The sequence below is a fragment of the Macrobrachium nipponense genome, chromosome 40 (assembly GCF_015104395.2).
Source record: "Macrobrachium nipponense isolate FS-2020 chromosome 40, ASM1510439v2, whole genome shotgun sequence".
NCBI lineage: Eukaryota > Metazoa > Arthropoda > Malacostraca > Decapoda > Palaemonidae > Macrobrachium > Macrobrachium nipponense.
Window position 1 is genome coordinate 39,623,694 of NC_061101.1, and position 7,283 is coordinate 39,630,976.

At 34.1% G+C, this 7,283-nt stretch overlaps 1 long non-coding RNA gene across 1 annotated transcript; it reads left to right on the forward strand.

Annotated features, from left to right (window-relative positions):
- Positions 1-3,379: 3,379 nt before the first annotated feature.
- Positions 3,380-6,115, forward strand: LOC135212346 (uncharacterized). The gene is made up of 3 exons (XR_010313878.1): positions 3,380-3,451; positions 4,090-4,235; positions 5,922-6,115. It is a non-coding gene; the product is annotated as an uncharacterized LOC135212346 (long non-coding RNA).
- Positions 6,116-7,283: the final 1,168 nt, after the last annotated feature.

Consider the following 7,283-nt stretch of genomic DNA (forward strand, 5'->3'; position numbering starts at 1 on the left):
AAACCATCTTTGATTCAATCTTTTGTTGAACAACTCTAACTGTGCATTTACGTCTACAAAAAAAAAGGAAAAATAAAAAAACTGATGGGGCAGGCCGTATCCTATAAGCGTAACTACTGCAAAGAATTCTTAATGACTGACAAATATCCAAAATAGCTGGTGTCCGACTCCTTATGCATCACACTAGCTTATTTTAAAAGATGAGACTAGTTGACTCAACCGGCAACCTGTAGTACTACACCTACTTATTACTACTGAGCATTTTTAATATGGAAAAATCCTTTTTTTTACTATATATTATGTGGTAAAATAGGTAATATCATTAATGATGTTCGGATTTCAAAACTGAAATCGCCACTGCACTCGACGTATGTCAATATAAGACATGTCAACAAAGGGATTGCATCTACTGCTAACAAGACCTAGCCTAACTATAGTACAGAATTGGCGGTAAATAACCTCTGGTACGCTTTGCTTACCTATGAAATGTCACTCCATTTCTCTTGAAGAATTCCTGTGTACATTTCTACAATCATAAGCTACATAACGTACCATCATGAAGATAACGAACGAGAAAATCACAGGCCACAATAACTTGATTACCGCGTTACCACCGTTCCGAGATTTGAAAGATCGAGTGTCACTGACTACGACTCCAAACAGCGCCGCTCTGGCGGCCGCTTGGTGAAGTATGTAGCTCTAACATACAGATAACTATGCTTTCAACGTTTAAATGAGCGTAATCATACCAACAATAGGAAAGAAGCAAAGCGCATAAATACGGGATGTCTAATTACCATAATTATGTATTATAAGGAAAAACTGTCAAAATCTGTTTAGTTGGCATTTTTCCTTTTTTCGATGGTAACTCGCGGATTATGGATACACTTTCCTTCGACCTTGACCTGTTACAATCCGCTGTGTTATTTTCCTCTCTCTCTCTCTCTCTCTCTCTCTCTCTCTCTCTCTCTCTCTCTCTCTGAGTTTTGAGATAACAATCCTGTTGGGAACGAATATTAATATCAGATATATATATATATATATATATATATATATATATATATATATATATATATATATATATATGATGGAATGTGAGCAGAATTAAATTAAATTTAAATGAACATTAATTTCAGTTAATCTCTCTGTCTGTCTGCGTCTGTCTCTCTCTCTCTCTCTCTGCCTTTTTTATGTAGTAAGAATACGCAATTTAAATTAGATATGTTGGACTCTCTTTTCTATAGTATTTACGTCATTTCCATTATTTGTAAGGCTCGTTGGTATTCTTTTTTTATAATTAGATATAATATATATATTATATATTTAATATATCTTATATATAAAATATAATGTCTTAAAAAATCTATATATATATTCCTTAAAATCATAGTAATGCACGTGACTTTCATAATAAAGCTACATAATATATATCTATATATATTTATATAAGTTATATATTATATATATATCTATACACAGTACGAGTAGCCAAGGTTCATCCCAACTACTTGACTATAAAGGGCAGTGGTCCTTCAGTGAAAAGGGACCCAGAGCCAGAGCTACTGACCCAAAACGAGAATAGTTTTCCTCCACACCTTCCCCTTCGGATCAACGAAGATTGCGCAGACGTGGGGAATCACATTCAGTTGATTAATATTTCCACTACGCTGCTTTTAATAATGATCAATTACAATAACGCAATTCATTATTATTAGGTGTTTCTCAAATAAAGCCTTGTATAAAATAATCATATGGAAGTCTGCTAATTGCCGATACGCATAATGTTGTGGAGAGTGCTTCTTCACCCGACAGAACATTCCTGAGTTTACTACGCTAGCATTGCACCAGCCCCGGTTTTGTTTTTCCGCCTTGCCCTAAGGTTAAAATAAGTAGATTCGAATTTTCAGTTTATGTTATGGGTGTGGGAAACAATGATACTATTTAAAAGAAATTCTATGGTTAGTTTTTAAGAAATGACGTCCCGGTTTTTTCAGGGAGAGGTCCTACTGTTACAGAAAATGCCTACCGACACCCTCTTTTCATCAAGTAATTCTCGACGGGATACAGACTAATATTTCAAATAGTTTCTTCTTTCTCTTATGTTACTACGGTGGTGTCTTTAAACGTTAACGAAATTTGTATCACTCGAAGCTGAGATGTGCATAATAACTAGAAAGCGCCACGTCAACTCCTGCTGCGTCTAACTTTTCCGCCTCTGTTATTCCCTCCAAGACGCATTGCATTCAGCAGACACATGAACGCCCATGAGAAGCGCTCTTTTGCTTCAGTTTAACTCTGGGATGTGCAGCAGATATTGCAGTCTGTGAGTTTATTTCGAAGTTCACACCTGTTTTATTGTGATGCAAAGTGTTTGTGTAATCGGTAGAAGGCAAATATGAAAACTGTTTTTGTGTCACATCACGTTTTAGAGCCCAAGACAGGCTACATTTCCAGACATTTACTTTATAAGAGCTGTTATAGAGTGCTAAGAGTTATTTCGAACTACAAGACTTTATCAGCAATTTCAGCAGGGTAACAGGAGGCCTTTCGCAAATCTCCCGCTTTCTCCGTCTTTACGATCTGGTGAAAATCAAGTTCGTGAAATAAATCGAGACTATGTTTGTGAGAAGTCAGTGTGTTAAATTGTTACCACCCTCACCTCATCAGCCAGAGTCCCGGAGACCGGTTTCGGTAGAGACCAGTTTTTTTAATAGAAAAAAAAAAAAAAAAAAATAAGCCGCTGAACCAATCAGTGAAGTATGCAGCTGGTAATTATACCCTGTTTTTTTTTTTCCATCTGTCCAACCGCCTGTGGTGTTTGCGTATGGTAACACTGCGTCCCGGGCTTTAAATAGTTACATTCAGCTTACATTCAACAATAATAATATCCTATTTCGAATATTAACGTTGTAATTCGCATACAGTAAATTATTAAAACACTTTTCATTGTACATGTACACCCAGATATCCTTTTATTTACCTAAAACTACACATAACGTAACTATCTAAAGCCCGGGACGCAGTGTTACCATACGCACAAACACCACACGCTTGTGGACAGATGGAAAAAAAACCGAGTATAGTAAGTTGTGGTAGATCGTAGGTTGTAAGGAAAAGGGCATAGGACTAGCAATCTCAGCATGTGCTCTATGCGCGTATACTCACGTACATACACACACACACACACACACACACACACACACACACCACACACACACACACACATATATATATATATATATATATATATATATATATATATATATATATATATATATATTGCGTATGTGTGTGTGTGTGTGTGTGTTAGGCTTTGATCACTGATAACAAAAGGTGAAACTGATACCACATTTTATCTGTAGGTTTCATTTCGAGCCATGGAGAACGCAAACGGCAGTGCAAATGTTCGACCTTGGTGCTGTAGCCAGTTCTTCAGAGAAATGTTTAGAGAGTGAGTGTTTAATTTCCTCTGCATTTTCTAAGCAATAAATAAATATTCATGGAGTTTGTTACGATGGTACACGTAATATATACGACTGAAAGTTATTTTAATGAAATGTTATTTAATACAGCTTCAGACTCGAGGAAATTATATATTTAAATTTGCACATACAATCAGGACAAATTGCCAATTGACGTAAAAGGAGAAAAGAATACTTACTTTTTTGCTCTTGCTTTAATCAGAAGTTTTGATCTTTATTTTATCTTCTGCTACAAAATGGAATAACGTGTGAATTTCTTAACAATTATAATAAACATCAGTGAAAATTATGTGTAGTAGCAACACATTGAACAGTATATGTTAACATGAGATACGCCTTATAACTGTTTGATATATCATGTAATCTGTTCATATGTACTATAAACTGCACTATAAGATGATAAAATTATATCTTAGATGTCACTTCGAGATTGCCTTTTCCTTTCATGGCTAAAATTGCCAGATTTGTTGATAAGTTCATCTTTGGAGAGATGGGTCCTTCTAACTTTCACTCATAAAACATTGGCTAGATAATAGTCCGTCTCCTCTGCAGACTGTTTATCACAACACATGATTACTGAATGATCTCTTCTCATGCCCCTTTTCAGATTTACCTGGTACTTTACAAATCGCTCTGGTAAGGTCGTGTTGTTGGGTCTAGTGGTTCTGGTCCTCATCGCTGCTAAGTTTGGTGGGCCATCTTTCAAACCGGGGAATCTTTTCCAACCTCTGGGGAGAATTAGGCAGGAACATGGTAAGTTATTTCACCACCACCACCCACACCCCACATAAATATATATATTAAATAATATATATATATATAATATATATTAATCTATATATATATATCTATATATAGTATAATATATATACATATCTATATACATAATAATAATATTATATATATTATTAATATATGCATATATATTATATATATATATATCTATAATATACTATATATAATATATCTAGATAGATATATATGTACCCCATATATATACATATATATATATATATATATACATCTATATATAGATATATATTATTATGTATATATATATTATATATATTATATATATACCTATAATATAGTATATATATATCTGCTATATACATATATCTATACATATATATATATACATATATTGATTAGATATATATATATCATCAATATATAATATATAATGTATATATAATATATATATACGTAATATACATATATTATACTATATATATATTTTAATATATATATATATATCATATATATTATATATGAATATACTATATATATATATATATATATATATATATATATCTCTATATATATATATGTATATATCTATATATTGCATCATCTATATATCTATATATATATATATGTATATCATATATATATATGTTCGATACGATATTTCACAAATCACTACTTATTTTGTGGCTGAACTACAAACTGTAATCGTTACTTTAGTTTAAATGAACATGCTTTTGAGTTCAAGTTTTTTTTTAAATTCTTACTTTTATATGATTTTTAAAGTGTTATTTTACTTATTACAAACCCCGAGGTTCTCTTCTGTTAAATGTAAACCTTTCTTTATTAAATTATCAAATTATTTTCGATGTCTTGTCAGCTTGTTACTTACTTTAATATCGTTGCTGTCAGTTGAAACACTGTCTTAACTTTGTGGGATCATCAGGTACTTTGCATTGCTTTTTTATTGCTTTAGCTATTGACATTTTCTTCGTTATAGTGAAATGCTGCCCTTCCTATTTTCTCTATGCCATTTCTTTCTTCTTTTGTTTTCAGGGTCCGTCCATAATTTTTATTGGCCTACGCATACATATGATGCTTCAGCCATTTTTGTTTTCTGTCTTGTCATGTTAGTTAAAACTCTCAAGTAGAATTTCGCCTCCCATGATTTAACTCATTTCCGCATTTTGAAAAAAGCTATGACGTGTTTGCTGACCGCCTCTCCGAGATAAGCTGGGAAGTCGGTAATTACTTACATTGAGTGTGCATCCACTCAGATCCTGGATGTTACCCTCTTGGGGTAACATGAAGATCAAGGCTTTTGATTCTGTGGTCGATAAGAAATGTCTGAAAATAAAAATAACGAGTTTCCTTATATAAATAGATGACTGCAGCAGTAAAATATGTGTTACTGTACGCAGGCTGTTTATACTGGATTCATTCAACCATTTTCCGATTGAATGTACCTTCAAAAAGTTCCTAATTATCTTTCAGCTGGTATAAAAAAAAACATTTATAATGCCCTGAGCGGCATAAAACAACATAAAAATTATATAAATGTTCACCAGGATTTCCCAGGAGTGATAGATTCTGTTGCACCAACTTGAGCTGTAGACTTTACAGACAAAATATTCACACATTGTGATTGTCGTGCAATATTTGTTTTTTCTACATTTACCTCTTTATTTTCAGAAGTCTTTGCCTTTGTAGAAAAAGGGGAAATGATTGGGCAAACAGAAATACACCCGAGAACAGAAAAAAATATCAATAACATCACACAAGAAACGCCAAAATCTGCAGAAATGGGTCTTACAGTTATGAGCACTGATGTCAGGAGGAGACTGGCATCTACACTGGCAGGGGTGTACAGAGAAGTCGTTCGTCTAACAGGTATAATCTTTTCCACGATATTTCTTCTTTATTCATTACCATGAATTCAACTTAGAATATTAACATTAACTGTTTAAAGATAAGTTAAATACAATGACCGACGATTTTTTATAATTTGCTTTGGTTCACTGTACCAAAGGTTAAATGCACAAGCTCTCTTGCAGACTATATGCTGTGTAATGTAATTTACTTTAGTTGTTACTTTTAAGCTATTTACTGCTGTTTCCACCATTTTGCCCAGAGGATAATCAAAGGTATGTGTTATTATAGCAGGGACAAGGTGACATGAACACAACAAACAGACTTACATAAATGCAACTAGGATAACAGGGCTATTTTCTGGTCCTGTCATGAACAGTATAATCATCCAACTTCTGTCTATGCTTGTGATAAAGAAACCTTTGATGACAATGCAAAATGAACATAAGGTACAGACGATTAACAATAACTTTTGCAGGTAATGATGGGCAAACTACTCAGAACGCCGCTAACAGGAACTTTACCCAAACAGGTCGTCGTCAATCAGTTATAGATAGCAAGCTGGCTATCAAGCTAGCAGCAGTAGCTGAAGAGTTGGACCCAAGGATAAGTTTATCAGTGCAGACTCCCAGGGAATATTCTGCCACATTTGCCAATGTCACTTCAATCAAATCTTTGCCGAACAACTCTCGGCATGTATGTCCTGAAGTATATAAACCTACTTTTGATGCATTAGGTCAGGTTGGCATGGAATCTGAAGACTGTAACTATGTTCCCAACTTCAACAAAGTTCTTACAGTCATTCTTCCAGCTACATCCTGGACACCTGAAAGGGTTAACTTTGTTGTCAAGCAAATAAGAAAACGTTATAATATCACAATTGTTCCCATCGTGATGTCAAAAAATGCCATCGACACAAATGTACCCAATTTGAGGATTATAATGATGGAGAATGTTGTTAATGAGTCTACCGTAATGAATCAATTATTTAAAACTATTGAAACGCCATTTGTACTAATGGGAACATCACTGGCTCATTTTAACAACCAGTCATCTCTTGAACGGCTGGTGCGTGTCTTGGATGAGGTAGAGCATGTCAAGGTGGTTGGCGGAGCAGCTAGAGATCCTGAAGGACTCTGGAACCATGGATGCCTTCAGCAGCGCATGGCTGTCTATGAGGCTCAT